Source organism: Tamandua tetradactyla, chromosome 6 (genome assembly GCF_023851605.1).
Source record: "Tamandua tetradactyla isolate mTamTet1 chromosome 6, mTamTet1.pri, whole genome shotgun sequence".
Taxonomy (NCBI): Eukaryota; Metazoa; Chordata; class Mammalia; order Pilosa; family Myrmecophagidae; genus Tamandua; species Tamandua tetradactyla.
In genome coordinates this window covers 142,248,073-142,263,532 of record NC_135332.1, presented here as the reverse complement: position 1 = coordinate 142,263,532, position 15,460 = coordinate 142,248,073, and the positions used below count along the sequence as shown (strand labels likewise).

Here is a 15,460-nt window from a genome sequence, read left to right as displayed (position 1 = left end):
AGTGATGAGAAGGAGCCTAAGAGGTTAGCAAAGTCTCTAATTGCTAACCCACTGGATAGGCAGAGCTTCCAAAAAGCAAAGTACAGGGAGGCTGGGAAATGGCCCTGGTTATGGCAGAAGCAGAAATGGGTGGTTCAGGCTCCCTGGCACCCCTTTAGGAAGATTCAGCTTGCTTCTAGGCTCCAGCAAATACTTCAGTGCCATCTGTATGAGTTAAACCTAGGGGCCAGATCAAAATAGTTGATGAGGCACTACCATGTGGCCAGGGGTGGTTAGGAGCTTATAGGTGGGCCTAGGATATAGGACAACATAGAGGTCAGAGAAGCAGTGGTTTAAGTCAGCAGGTGGTGAGAAACAGGATGCTCTACAGCAGCATCAGGAAAGTGGCAATTTGTCTATAAATCTAGTACTCATAGGCAGTATGGAAAGATCAAGACAAATTTTTTGTCCCAGAAAAAGGAGGTCCTAGACAGGATGTGTACTTGATGAAGAAGAATAAGATAAGGATGCAGTTACCAAAAGTGGAACCTAAAGCAAGGATATCAATCAGAGGGCGCAAGACAGAGGCTAGTTTTTTAGGGTCAAGGAACAAGATCAGAGCTGTGCATGAGGAATACTTGAGTGAGGCTAAGTCTCCAAAGTACCAAGTGCCTTATAGTGGCTGCACAACACCTGGTAAGAGCACAGGCTGAGTTGGAATCTGAGTGATCTTGGGAAAGTTACATAAGCTCTTCCAGCCCCAGCTTCCTTATTTCCAAAAGGGGGTTTTGGTAAATTGAATCATATAGCCCATAAAAGAAATGTTCAGATCTTGATCTGCATTGCTGTGGGTGAGAATCCATTTGTAAATGGAACCTGTTGGAGATATTAGTTAAGGTGTGACCTCCATACAACTGGAGGCCTTATAAAGAGAGACAGTTCTAACATGGTCAGTCAGTAGAAACCCCAAATCAGTGGAAGGCCAAAGTTACAAAAAAGCCAGAGAGGAGAGAGAGATCAACAAGTGAGGAAGGACTCCATCACCAGAGTGCTACCAACTCCAGGAGAAAGCATGGCATTGCTGACATCTTGATTTGGACTTCTGTCCTTCAAAACTATGAGCTGATAAATTCTCATTGTTTAAGCCAACCCATTGTGTAGTATTCGTCATAGCAGCTCTGGCAAACTAAGACAGGGGTTAATAATACCTACCTCAGAGAATGGTTATAGACATTAAACAGAATGATATTTAAAAGTACTTACTACAACATAGTGGGATTATACCATATGTTAGTTCTTCTCCTCTTCCTCCCACCACCACCATTGTCCTCATTATCACATCTCATCCACCCATTTATAATAGGATTGATCCCAGAGCCTGGGTCCTAGATTCTGCAGATGTAGGCATAAAATACACATATATGTACAAAAAAGATGGCCCCAACTCACTCAGGTTTGTTTGCTATGCTGCTTATTTGGCACTTGGAACACCTGTCCATAAAAACTTTATTATTAACAATGGCTTGGCTCCCAGGCCATTCCATACATGTCTTTTTGTTCAGGAGAAGGAGGCTAAGCATAGTACTAGCATAAGGTGGGGATACCATCTTCATTCTTGCTCACAACATCTAGCAAATGGCAGGAATAGATGCTCCCATTCATTCACTCCTGCTTTTAGGGCTAACCCTCAAAGGAGAGGACTCAAGAGACGGGGGTAGTGGAAATCCACTTAAGCCAGAGATGAGTTCTTAAAGGCCATACAAGGGTACTTCCAGACCCATGCCTCTCTTGTGGTCTTGCTACAACCCAACTCCTGACAAGCTGCAACATGACAAGCTGCAACAAGTCCTTCATAGAAGAAGCCCAGCTGTTCCAGGGTTGAGAGCTGGAATGCAGTGGGTGACCAAAACTTCCTTGCTATTATCCATTATCCTCTCTCTTTTCTTTGCTAATATCCTTCATCCTCACTCTTTATTGCTCCTGCTGAATCCACTCTAATGAGCGGGAGCATTTGTTCCTGACATTTGCAGGCTGTTGCAAGAGAATTAAAAGTTCCATCTGAGGCTGTAGTGACCAATTTAATGATGAGGCTTGAATTAGGGCAGAATTGTCACTTTATTTTTGGTCTTATATTAATGGAGTTGACATTATCCTGCCTGCATGCCCATCAAAGGTACTATGCAATGCAGTTCTGCCAAGGAGCAGGTGGGATTCTCTAGGAGAGGTGGAGGAAAACCAGGTGATACTGAGCCAGAGGAGAGGCAACAGAAAGTCTGATGCTAATCTATGTCTAGAGTATATGGGATCTAACTTGTCCTGAATTGTTGGAGAGTGAGGAATTCTAAATTAAAGCATTTTTTAGACAACTAAAAACATTTCTTTTCTCTAAAAGTGGAAACTTCTGAAAGAGCGCTTGTCATTGTTCCATGCTGTAATGGAGTTGTGTCCCAAGGAGCTTTTGAAACATGTAGGGCTATTTGCCCTGGCACTAAATGACCCCCAACTAATGTGGTTTTCTATTTGGAGACTCTCTTGTATCTTTTTTTGCTGCCAGCTACCACTTCTCAGTGTGTCATCTCCCAACATCTCCCCCTCTGCTTCTTTGTCTTTTAACTCTGAAAGAACTGAAAGTTACCAAGGAAAACCAGAAAACCAGTCTATTAAAGCAATAACCTTACATTTATTTGGTTCTGAGAAAACAGGGTTGGATTAAGGGTGGTTCTTCTTCTTCACCCTTTAATTATTATCGTGTCATCTATCTCCTCAAAATACAGACACACACACACGTATACAGGAATACATACTCACTAAAGACTAAGATTCTAACTCTCAACTTTTCTCTCCATCCCAGTCTATGACAGTACTTCCCTTAGATGCAAAAAAAAGGAAAAAACAGGTTTCCCACCCTGGACTCTATCCTTTAGAGGATTCTTCTCTAGCTCTGCTACAGCCATGCCCCTTTCCAAAGTGCAGGGGTCAAGGGGTCAAGGAAACTATCCCACACGGAGCCTGTGCCCCTTCTTTCAAGAGTATATTCTAGGTACCTGGGACCCTGGAGTCTTTGCCCAAATGTCCTGAAGTCCACATCCAGGGCCTCTTTCATGGGTCTGTCCTCCACGGACCAGGCAGTGTCACCAGTGTTTGTACTGCTGGTTAGAAGTATGTGGATGGAGCTTTGATGTGCAGATTGGGGTCACACATAGGAACAAGCCCTCCCCACCCTTGAATGGATGAGAGGTGGGGTACAAGAAGAGAAGGAGCGCACCTGCATTTGTACTCTCACCCAGGACCCACAAATCCTTGGCATGAACCTAATTCCTGCTTTAATCTAGGACATTTCAATGGCCTTGTGGGTGGCCCATCCAACACTCTACTAGCCTTATGGATTCTTGATCACCTTAACTCCAAGTACCTTCACTTGTACTCCCTATTTTAAGGGTGGTTCTTCTTCTTCACCCTTTAATTATTATCATGTCATCTATCCTCAGGAGTATTCCCTAAACCTCAGGAGTATTCCTGGATTAGCTGGTACCAAGCATACCAATTATAATTTGCAAACTTAGGGCATTCTCCTCCCAGACTCTGCCATCTGAGAGGCTCTAAACCTAGGAAACCCAGGCCTCTGTTCCTTTCTCTGGGTCCTCTTTTGTATCCTTTTGCATCCCATCCATACAGCCCCATTCTTGGGGCAAACCAGCTGCCTCCTTTTTATTTCCTTGATAAACCTGGGGAAGTTTAAAACACAAAGACCACTCTAAGGAATCGCTGCAAAATAGTGTCCCTACTTAAATGCACATACATGCATGTACACACTTATACAAACACTCATATATATGCAGATCATAGGAGCCTAGCATGGGGGTGGGGTGGGTGATAAATACTTCTCACCTCTCCACACTACAGGTCAAATACATCTCACAAAAGCCACTCAGCCACCCATAGTCTCTCCCTTACTCATAGGGTCACCACTTGTGATTTAGTCTTTTCTGGGACATCTGCTACCATTTCTTGCCCTATACCATCCCTCCTTCCATTATCTAGCGCAAGTCCCAACTGCTTCTTCCCTTGAATGTTGTCACAGTCGCTCATCTGGCCTCTGGTCTTTTGTTTATTTTTTCTACTTTTTAAAATGTAATTTTATTGAGACTTATTAACACACCATACAATCCATCCAAAGTATACAGTCAGTGGTTCGCAGGATCATCACATAGTTGTGCATTCATCACCATGATCATTTTTAGAACATTTGCATCACTCCCAAAACAACATAAAAAGGGAAAAGAAAACCCCAAATATCTCACACCTCTTAACCCTTCCTCTTGTTGACCGCTAATATTGCAGTATACCCAATTTTAAGGCTTACAATAGAGTTATGTTAACTTAACTCTATGCAGTACTGACAGTGTATATATATATGTATCTGTTCAGTGGAACAAAACAAAATATCCAGAAGTAGATCCATACATACACGGGCAATTGACTTTTTTTTTGCAATATAGTTATACAATCATTATCAGAGGTCATGGCTACTAGATTACAGTTTAACAACTTCAAATCTTTCCTAGTGGATAGTCTAAAACACTTGACACTAAAAAGAAATATCTATATAATAAGTCAGTAGTGATAGTCAATTGTGAAATTCTAATTTCTCAGTTACATCTCCTCCCTCTCATTTGATCTTTCTCTCAATCTTCAGGGATATCTTCTGCGCAGTGATCATTTTAACTTCTTCATGCTGGAAAGGGGTGCTGACTTTATGTGGTTGGCCTTTTCTTCTTTAAATCCACTCTTCAGCCTGCAGCAAGACACAAGTCAGGCTGACTCATCTTCCTACTTAAAACCCTTCAGTGCCCTCCCCATGCATAGAGGCTCCTGCTCTTTGGCAGGGGTGCCAGGCCTTCCACCTGCCCCTCCATCTCTCTAAGTTCATCACCCATCGTTCCCAGTTCCAGCAGCATTGATCATATATAATCATGGCAATACTTGCTTTTGAATGTTTGTTCCTTCCGTCACCACCTCCATCCCTTCGCTGACATTCCCCCATTCACATGGCTGACTTCTGGTTTTCCTTTGACACTCAGTTCAATTGTCACATCTTCCCACCCTTGCTCCTACTTCCTGCAGAGACTGGGTGGTGCCCCTCTATGGGGCTCCCAGAGAACTGATTAAGCTCCTGTATCTTAGAATGTGCCACACTGCATTGAAATTTTCCACCGATGTGTCTATCACCCCCTACTAGACTTTAAGTGCCTTGAAAGTAGGGACTCTTATCTTTTTCAATCTGTATGTCCCAGCCTCACTACATAGGCACTCCATACAGATTTGAACTGAAAAGAATATTTGGATTTTTTAATATATACTTCTTTGCTAGGGATTTACTTACATAAAGAGGCTTATTTTCTTGTTTTTAGGTTCCCTGTGGCTGAAACTCCTATAAGTCTAATTACTAGTTGATTAATCACTCAAACAGTTAACCATTATACATTCATGGAGCGTCTATAGTGTATCAAGCATTGTGAACAGTTATACAATTATATTCATAGGTGTAAAACATAGCCCCTACCTTTAAAAAGAGAATAACCTTAATGGTTTTTCTAGAAATTAAAAATAACATCATTTGCAAATGATAATTTTTAATACAAAGGTTATGAAAACTTCCCTTTTCCATCTTAAGATGTTTATCAGCTTGCCTAAGGTTCCCAAGTCACAGGAGTCTGGGTTTTGTTTGGCAGCCATAGTCTGCCTAAGAGGAGGGCTGATAAAATCAAATGAAGACAGTGTATTATAGGAATGTGTATTTTCAAGCTATATAAAAAGATTCTAGAAGTTAGAAAAGCAATTATGGACCAAAAGAGGAAAAGGTAAAGATGTAAGGTTGGTCCCACCCCACCCCTTTGGATAAAAAAAAAAATGGAATGATGACCCACTTAGAGTGATTGGTGGCCCTTTTAGTGAGTCTCAGACAGGCCATTTGATTTGGTAATGCCTGAGACATTTTTGTTTGTCCCAAATTGGGAGGAGGATGTACTACTAGCATCTAGTGGGCCAAGGCCAGTGATGCTGCTAAACATCCTACAACGCTAGGAGAGCCCCCACAACAAAGAATTATCTGTCCCAGAATGTCAGTAGAGCTGAGGTAGAGAAACTCTGTCCTATGTTAGAACTAGAGATCAACACTGGCCGCATTCCAACATCCCACAAAAACAACCGAACACAATAATGGTTTTTGGTAGTCACAAGCTTGACCCCCGGGTGGCTCTGACTCATGCAAAAGGACCAAGCTGGGACTTTGACGGAGGCTGAACAGAGCTGTTGGATAATTTTTAGGCTATAATTAACTTTTAAATACTTTTTCCCTCTTCTCCCTTCCCTGGCCCTGCAGTTTTTATTTTAAAAAAAGAAATTAAATAAACAAGAACACCGCCCCCCCCCCCAGGAAAACCCAACCATTTTATTTGTATCATTGGATTTTTTCTTTTTTTTTTCCTTTGCTGATGAAGTAAAGCACAATATAACAGAGAAACTATCATCAAAGGCTGTTTCTAAGCTTTAGTGGTAGCTCAAGGAGCACAGCATAAAACCTTGCTTATAGGAACCAGTCAGAGAGTCAAACACCTCAAACAAAGATGAAATGCATAGATGGAATGTGATCGTCCTAATTTGTTAATTGTGCTTTCCCTGCTGTAGATATGTCTGGGTTATTTATTTATTTAAACAAAAGGGTATATGTTTGAAGTAAGAATATCCCAATCCATATTGTTCTATTTTCCCTTGCGAGGGTCATATTTCTTCTGTCAATACTACAGGCTCGGTTCCCCTTGAGCCCCAAATTACACTTCCTCATAAGAGAAGAAAATGCCACATTTTCCTTGAGATCTTTTTTCCACATGACTCTGCTAATGACTCAAGTAAAATTGAGAAGTTCAGGAAAAGGAAATCTCTCCTTCCATCAGAGTCAGTAAACAAACTGAAGGAAAACAATACGCCAGAAGCTAAAATGTGTAGAGGGCTGAAAATATGTTCCATAAATTTGGCCGATATCCTAAATCTATGGTTGGACTTCCTTGCCTGTCCACCCAAACTTCCTTACAGTCTACAACCTTACCACCGTGTCCAACACTGACAAAACCCTTTTGCCATTTTGTTGTGGAGTTTCTTATTTTCATTGAAAAGATGTAATGTAAATGCTTGTCAAATCTCTCCAATCTCGTATTGTCCTGACTCCTCCTCCCTTCAGGCACTGTACTAACCTACTTCTGATTTTCCACATTTGCACACTAGTTCACATACTCAAGCCTCCTGTTCACTTCAAAACCTTGTAAAGACAACACCTCTGTGAAGGCTTTCCTGATCTACATGGCCTCCCATACACATACATGTATTTTTGTGTCCATGTCTCAGATGCTGTCAGTGCCTTATTCATATCTCCTTGAATTGCCCCCAAAGCTACCTGGAGATCCCATGAACACTTTCTGCTCAGGTCTATGGCTGCCAAGGATCTGTGTCTTGTGGCTTGAGGACTTTCTTTGGCCACCAGAGCATGCTCATCTCCATGTAGGGTAGACCAAAAATGCCAAGGAGTTAATGTCCCAGAAGCAACTTAAGCATTGAGGAACAGGAATTCATTGAGAAGCACCCTAACTTCCTTACTCCACAATGGGACAGTTCTGAGGGGTGTGCTACACTATGTCTCAGAGAATTCCAAACAGGACTGGTGAGAATTATTTGATAGGTTTCAAATTCCTCAAACTTCTATGTTCATATATCCTTAAAATTAAAACAATAAAAATAAAAACCACAGACTCTAGTGTAAGGGCAAATCTTTGCAAAAGTCAGCCATTTCTTTCCAGCCTAGATTTTCTTTGTTGCTTGGAAGTTTCAGAGATTGCCCTTTTTTGGGTCATTGTGATGTCAGTTGGTTATTTTTTCCTTTACCTACATGCATAAATGTGTTTGCTCTAAAAACAAAACAAGCAGAAGATGTACCATATTTGAAAACTCTGGCTCTTCGCGGTACCCTCTGATAGCAGCTACAGTGCGGGGGAAGTCTAGGCTCTCCAAGCTGATGCAAGGACTGCGACCTGGGCGTGCAGAGGGTGAACCAGAGTAAAGCCTCTTTTCCTGCAGAGAATATGCAAACACAAAAGAAATTGAGCTTCTCTTTCCATTGTGTCAGAACAGCTGGAATTTTTACGAGACAACTTATAAGGTTATGGCTGGGTGAAGCCTTGACTACACCCCACAGGACCAATTGGAGGGTGAGTACCATGACCAGGATGGGGTCTTAAACTCTGTGAACTTCCCCAGTGGGTAACAAAGAAATAAGCAATAATTGTGTAATCCTGTGAACTCATTTTCCTCTCCAACCCCCTGGTTACACATTTTCGCCGCACCCAAGAACAAAATGGTGGCAGTTGGGCCATAATTGTTTACTCAGCAACTGCTGCTGTCCCTAGGAGCCTCGCTAGCCAAATACTCTGTGATGTTTTTTTGAGGGCTGGCTCCAAACTGGCCCCAGAAAGGATCTTATTACTTTCCCCAAATACTGGGGAGCATCGTTTGGACCCCAAGGCAGAAATTGCCTCAATCCTTCAGTTAAAAACAAGCAGAACTGTCTGGTAGGAAAGAGACTTATTTCCTATTGTTTCCACTGAATTGAGGTATGTTTAAGAAATTGGTACCACCTAAGTCTATTGGGGTTGAATAAACAAGACTGAATTTGAAAATATATCTTTTTTTTTTTCACTCTGGTCTTGTCAATTTGGTATCAACCTCACATAACTTGGTAACATTTTCAGGGTATATGCATTCTTTTTTTCTTCTCTCTTTCTCTTCTGTTTTGGAAATGATGATTTTGATTAGAGATGAGAAGTAGGGGAAAGATGAGCTGCAGAGTAAGAACAGAGCATTTGGAGCACAGTCACAATGAGAGGTTTCAGAGTCCATTGCTTTTTCTTCATGCTTTGTTCAAACTAATTCATGAGCACACAGAAGCCTGTCGGTCACATCCTTGGGACATATCTGTGGTTAAAACCACATTTACTTGGTATTCTTTGCTGGGGTTTCTTTGCATTTCATTTCCTCTGTGATTTATGTGCTGACATTCTCAGAGTGGTTTACAGGTTTTAAGAGAAAGCAAACCTGTAATTTAGTTAAGATATTGAGTATAAATCAGGACTAGCAATAAAAGGGAAAAAGTTTAGAATGTTATTAGTTAGTGAGTAAGAATTGAACCATTGGACTGTATTGTGAGGATCTGTTCAAACATAATCCAGTAGACTGGCATTGAGTTGTGTCCAGTTCCATCATCCCTCATCATGTAATTTTGGATAAGTAACTTAAAGCATTTGAACTAGACAGAGCCCAGTTTCTGGAGTCAGACAAAGCTGGATTTAAATCCTGGATCAGTTACTTAGATAGTGACCTTGGGCACATTAATTAACCTATCCAAATCAGTTTCCTCATTGGTCAAATGAAGAGGGTAATCCTTACCTTATAAAATGGTGTGTGTTACATGCCTTCCACTTCTTCCTGTTTTCCTTTGCCAGATTTAAAAGATTAACAGTACCAGTCATCTACTTGTCTCATGGGCTGCCATAAAAAATCCGTTTTCGTGGATAAAATAAATTAGTTCATAATAAAGCTATTATTATTAAGAATTAAGAAGTGAAAATGCCCAGGGGTCTCCTCCAGAGTGAGTAGGAGTCATATGCACTTCTGAACTATGAGACCCTGAGCACGTTACTCCTTCCCTGAGCCTCAGGGTCCCCAAAAGCAAATTGGGATATGCAGAGCAGTGGATTATACTATCACTGTATGAATACTAAAGCCCTTCCTACCTGTCATGATCTTTGATTCAAGCCATGACCACGTCTGCAGTTTATGAAGTGTATTTTTATAGGGAAACATTTAAGGACAAGTAAGAGTTGTCTCAGAGTGACTTGGATAGATTCTTCTTTCAATTTTTGGGTAAATTGTTCTGATTTCTAAGGCTTTATGATGATACACCAGTGCAGATATTCAAATACAATGACTCTGAGGGTCTGTTTCATGAAATGTGTATGTTACCAAATTAAAATTCCCTATTTGACATTGTCCAATAGGGAATCCTTAAATATTTGGTTCAGCAATCTCAATGCTCCAAAGAAATAATACATGTGCATGTGCATTTGGGATTCAGGGGGCAAGCTCTGTTTATAGTGAATTTTGCAAACATTTTAAAGTCAGATAAACTTAGTAAAAATTCAAAGTTACCTTTTCATAAACACAATTCCAGGTATATAAATGTTTATGTACATAGAATCCAAGAAATTTTGTATGACTTTTCTTCCTCCTGTTATAAAGAACGAAGACTATAACAAAGTTTTCCTACTAAAGATTAAAATTTCAAAGGATTTTTCTTCAAGGCTAAAGCCTACAGCAAAACTGACTTCTAGAAAAAAAGAGGAACCCTTTATTCTTAAGATAAAATGTGCATTCTTTATTATACAGCAGGAAGCCTGGAGTTGCCTTGCAATGCTGAGCCCAAAGACCTTGTCAGAACCATCTCCACAGTGAGACTTCACAACGTGAAGTTCCACCGTGAACCTTCTTTATACCAAATTCCCAAATTCGTTTTTTTCTGAAAACATAGCAAAGTGCCAGGGGCTTTGAACATTTCTAGAATTTGAACATTTTTAGAGTTCAAAATGTACATATATTTCACAATTAAAGGCATACTGTTAAATAAGATTTTAAATCTTGTCTTTACTATTTCTTAAGCCTCCCAGATTTATCCTTTTAAACAATGAATCTGTTATTGTTTAATAATCACCTAAAAATGCAAGAATTTTGCCAACTTTATTAAGACCCTTAATTTTTTTTTTTAACCACATCATTTTCATTACTGAAATGAAAACTGTGGAAGGTTTTGAGAACTCAGGGCTGATAAGTAAGTATAAATCCTTCATGTTGTCAAAAAGAGGTATGCACTAAGTTTGCAGGGCATTTTTTACTTTTTTCCTTTCTTAGTGTCCTGTTGTTTCAATAAGAACACAGGTGAAGGAGCCAGCACATAACCAGGTGTTCAGTAAAAGTTAGTTACTCTCTCTTTTAAACTCCTTGGGTTTAAACACTGAATGCCAAAAAAAACCATCTCCTTAATGGAAAAGGAAGGTCGATAGGATTGACAAGTCACAGAAGTAGACGTCTAGAGCTGGGCTGGCTGAAGCTGCACTCGGGTCTGTGTTCTTAGACATGCTATTTCAGTTCCACAGCCATGCATCACTTTCAGAACACAGTATTTCTGCTTTCAAGAACCTCAGTGGTATGATTTATTGGGAAATTGGGAGTTTGCAACCAAACTAAGCGGCCTCTATCATAACATAACAAATGTTGAAGAACAGGATTTATGATCCTTTAGAGAGCCTTAATTATTTGGCCACTACAACATTTTCATTAACTGGAATGAAAACTCTGGAAGATTTTGAGAGCTCAGTAGTAATCATACAGGATATACTGACATCTGGTGGCACTGATTAAGCAAATACTTACAAATTAATAAGTAGCCTTGTAATTAAAATTGACTGATTTTTTAAATTCAAAACTCATTTGGAGCTTTTGTACCCTCTTTTTTCAAAGGTTTTGATTTTGCCTTTATGTAACATCTGGCCTAGTCCATTCATTTAATCCTTCAGTAAAATGTTTGTATTTTAACTCAAGGTTAATTAATCCTTGATTAATGATGATAGGTATAAACTGGTCACTAATTTAGTACTCTCATTTTAATAAAAAGCCTAAATGCTAATAAATTTTCAAGGATTATTATTTTTTTTTGGTTTGATGGTTTTAAGGAACACCTTAACATACAATAAATGTGTTCCTTCTACTTTCCCTGCTCAGCAGCCAAGAGCAGAGAGCTGCACCAATATAAATGGGTATGCTGTGTACAATTTCATGCTACTAAATCATTTGACCTTTCAAAAATACATGTAACTGAATCTAAGAGAGAATTACCACCATCTCCTTATTAACATGTCTTCTCTCCAAGAGAAATTGTCCATCAAGAGAAGTAAAACAATAATTTCCACCTTGCTTTTCAGAGTGAAAAAGAAAGACAGATTTTGACTTGTCCAAAGTCAGTGTCAAGTCCATGAATAGAATCTGGGAGTTGCTAAATCTTGGTTCTTGCCACCTTTTGATGTGTGTTTCCATTTAAAATGAGTGACATGTAGTCAATTGTCATGGTTTTAAAAGATCTCTGGAAGGTCTGGCTTTTGCATCAAATTCTGGACTAAAATCATGTTTAAATTTTGTTTCCTCTCATCCTTTCCTGGTTTTGATTATTTCTTAAGAGTAGTTGATGGTCTCATGACACGAGCCTTGTATTTTGTATTTTGTGCTCCGTGTTTTGAATTTTATGTGAAATTGTGGGTTTGATCTTTGACCTCTGTTTACTATAATACTGATTTGCCACTAATTTGATAGCAGGCCATCGGGATCTACTGTAAACATGCTGCTCACTTTACATAGCTCTGTTTTACTCTTAAGTGAAGAAATATGTGTGTAGAATATAATTGAGAGGCTCTTGCAGAAGTAATAAAAACCACATAAGTTTTCAACTTCCCAGGTAGCACTCAGATTAATATAATCACTCTCTGTGGCATGAAGACCTAGTAAATTGAGAGGAAGTCATCAATGTAAATAGGTATAACCAAACGTTTTGTTTTCACTTAGCCAATATACTCATCTATAAACCAGGGTATATGGCATCGACCATGTGACCTTGCCTTGCTTGCTGGGACTCTGAACCCAGTGGGTGCCTATCACAGATATGGACAATGTGGGAGGTGAGATTAACCCTGAGCTATTTCATACACTGATTCATAGTGGGTCAGTGACATGGGGGAGAAACCTTGCTCATGAGTGTAGCAGAAAGTGGGCGTTGTGCAGGTTATGTGAGCCTGCACTGCAGTAGGCACCAAGTTTGTCAGGTAATACTTCTATAAATTTTGTTTCCTATCTGTCAGACTTTCCAAAGGCAATGTTGTTTTGTTCTTAATACTACAGCTGAAAGAGATGAGAAAAATTGGGGGAAGCTCCAAGGAAAAGTTTGCCTGGTTGGAACTGCAACCTCAGTATCTGGTCCTGAAAATATGAATCAGCCCTGGACTCAGGAAGATGGGGATATGGCAAGGTCAGCACTTTGCGAGGAAAATACTATCGTTGTCTTTCTCCCTGTTAAGCCAACTGCCTGTGGTTTGCTAGTATGAAGAAGTAAAATGTACAAAAGAGTTGCCTTATCAGTTTATCTTCTAAATCTTAATTTCTTATGGATTGGTTTCTATGCCCAGTTTAAGATCAGCCCTATGACTCTGGGCTTCAGCTAAACATGGAGCATCAGTTGTTGGCCTTGGAAAACTTGAATTTCATAGAAAAAAATGTGCTACATCAGAAAAACACATTTCTGATATTCTACTTGGTTTCTCTTTGTTCAGTTTAATTTCGCTTCTCTTAATGATATTCAAAGATAGTGTGAAAATGAAATAATTTATTTATCCAAATGATTGGAGTCCCTGCCTTCTTCATGCACTGTGCAAGGTATAGTGCAGGAGAAAAAATATATATGCTTTGTAGACATGCCCTGAAAGAGCAGGTGGTTTCATTGGGGACATGGGACATAAGTATGTGCAAAGCTAAAGGGCTCTTCAAGAATCCAACAGCACAATAAAATGAGAGATGGCATAAAGCATTGTAGGAGTCTAAGGAAAGGGCGTGATGCCAGTAGTGCTTGAGTTCCAAGGAAGAGAAAGAGAGCACTAAGGATTAGAGTACTTGGGAAAGGTTTCCAACAGAGACAGCAATTGAAGTGGAACTGGAAAGCTGGCATTCCACATGGGCAAGGGGGAGGCACTCCATGGGGGCAAGAGCAATAAGAGGTAGTCAGGCACATGGCATGCTTTGAGAACAAATCTAATTTAGAGGAAAAGATTTATAAACCAGGTGTATGGTGCAAGGAGGAGCAAGTTCCAGGTCTGACTCAACCACTCACTGCTGTGTGAGTCTGTGTGCCAGTCTGTTAAGCTAGCTACACATGAGCTTATCTAGCTGTAAAATGGGGATAGTAACTCCTCTGATTTGCAGGAAGGGTATAGTAAAGATCAAGTGACGTAATAGGTAAAAGAATATTTTGTGATACCAGCATAAGGGACAGATTAGAGAAAGCCTGAAATGCCAGCCTTGGTTTGACTTTCATCCTGTAAGTAATAAGAAGCCATTGAAGATCTTTGAAGAAGGGAATGAATAACATGATGAACAAAGTGTAAAGGAACCTAATTCCTTTTTCCCACTCCTTCCTGCAGCCCTGTAATCAGTCTCTCTTCTCTGCTGACAATTCCCTGTGATGTCAATTCAACATCTCCTGCGGGCGCTGAGAGGAAAATCCAGCCCAGCTCTTGAGAAGGACTGTGCATGCCTTGAAACAACCATCCCATGTACATCAAAGATTTTACTCTCGCTCAGTCCTCCTATTCACTTGAGCATATCTATTGGAATTTCATCCAATTTATTCACATTTCAAGACATTTCATGCTTTGTACAGAGCATTCTTGTGCAGTATCACTAGAAAGCATCCTTGCTTTAGGATGTGCTGTCTTTGGCTAGGCAACTTTAAAGATCACTAGCCCTTTTCCTCATTTCCCTGCCTAGCTGAATTCAAATACACTTCTAAGCCACTATAATCTTTTTAATAGCATCCAACTTTTGGAGGTGAATCTGTTTCTGAATATGTTTACTTTTTTCTCATATTTGAATTTCACTTCATTCCCTGAGCTGCTAAACTCGTATTAGAGTTTAACTTAGTGATGAGTCATTTTGTTGCAACAAGTTACAAAAATCATTGCCTTCAAAACCTAAATCAAATACCTTTAATTTTGTTTTTTCCCATGGGCAGGCACCAGGAATTGAACCTGGGTCTCCGGCATGGCAGGCGAGAATTCTACCACTGAGCCACCATCACACCGCTCAGCTAATTTTTAAAAACATATTATCCAACTTAGTTTTCCTTTTCTTTGTTTGAAACAACTGAAAGATTTGAAAACATGAAAAGGAAACATCATTTAAAGTCCTTTGCCACCCCATAATCATGTCTATGATTTTTTTAGTTCTTATGTGTCTGGGTGAATGAAGGAAGGAGGAAAGAAGTTGAAATAAAGGGATCTAAAAAAATATGTTTCTTTTATATCATTCATCTAGTTCAGGAGTCGGCAAATTTTTCTGGTAAAAAGCCAGATACTAAATATTTTTAAGTTCACAAGCCATATGGTCTTGGTCACAACTACTTAAATCTGCCATTGTGGCATGAAAACAGCCACAGACAATACAAAAGTAAATCAGTATGGATGGATCCTAATAAAATTTTATTCACAAAAAGATGCAGTGGGCAGACATGGCCTGCAGGCCATAATTTACCCATCCCTAGTCTAGTACAGTATATGCAAACTTG

At 39.8% G+C, this 15,460-nt stretch overlaps 1 long non-coding RNA gene across 1 annotated transcript; it reads left to right on the top strand.

The window, feature by feature from the left end:
* Nucleotides 1-7,948: 7,948 nt before the first annotated feature.
* LOC143688885 (uncharacterized) lies at nucleotides 7,949-14,472 on the top strand. The gene is made up of 3 exons (XR_013178348.1): nucleotides 7,949-8,237; nucleotides 13,027-13,153; nucleotides 14,319-14,472. It is a non-coding gene; the product is annotated as an uncharacterized LOC143688885 (long non-coding RNA).
* Nucleotides 14,473-15,460: the final 988 nt, after the last annotated feature.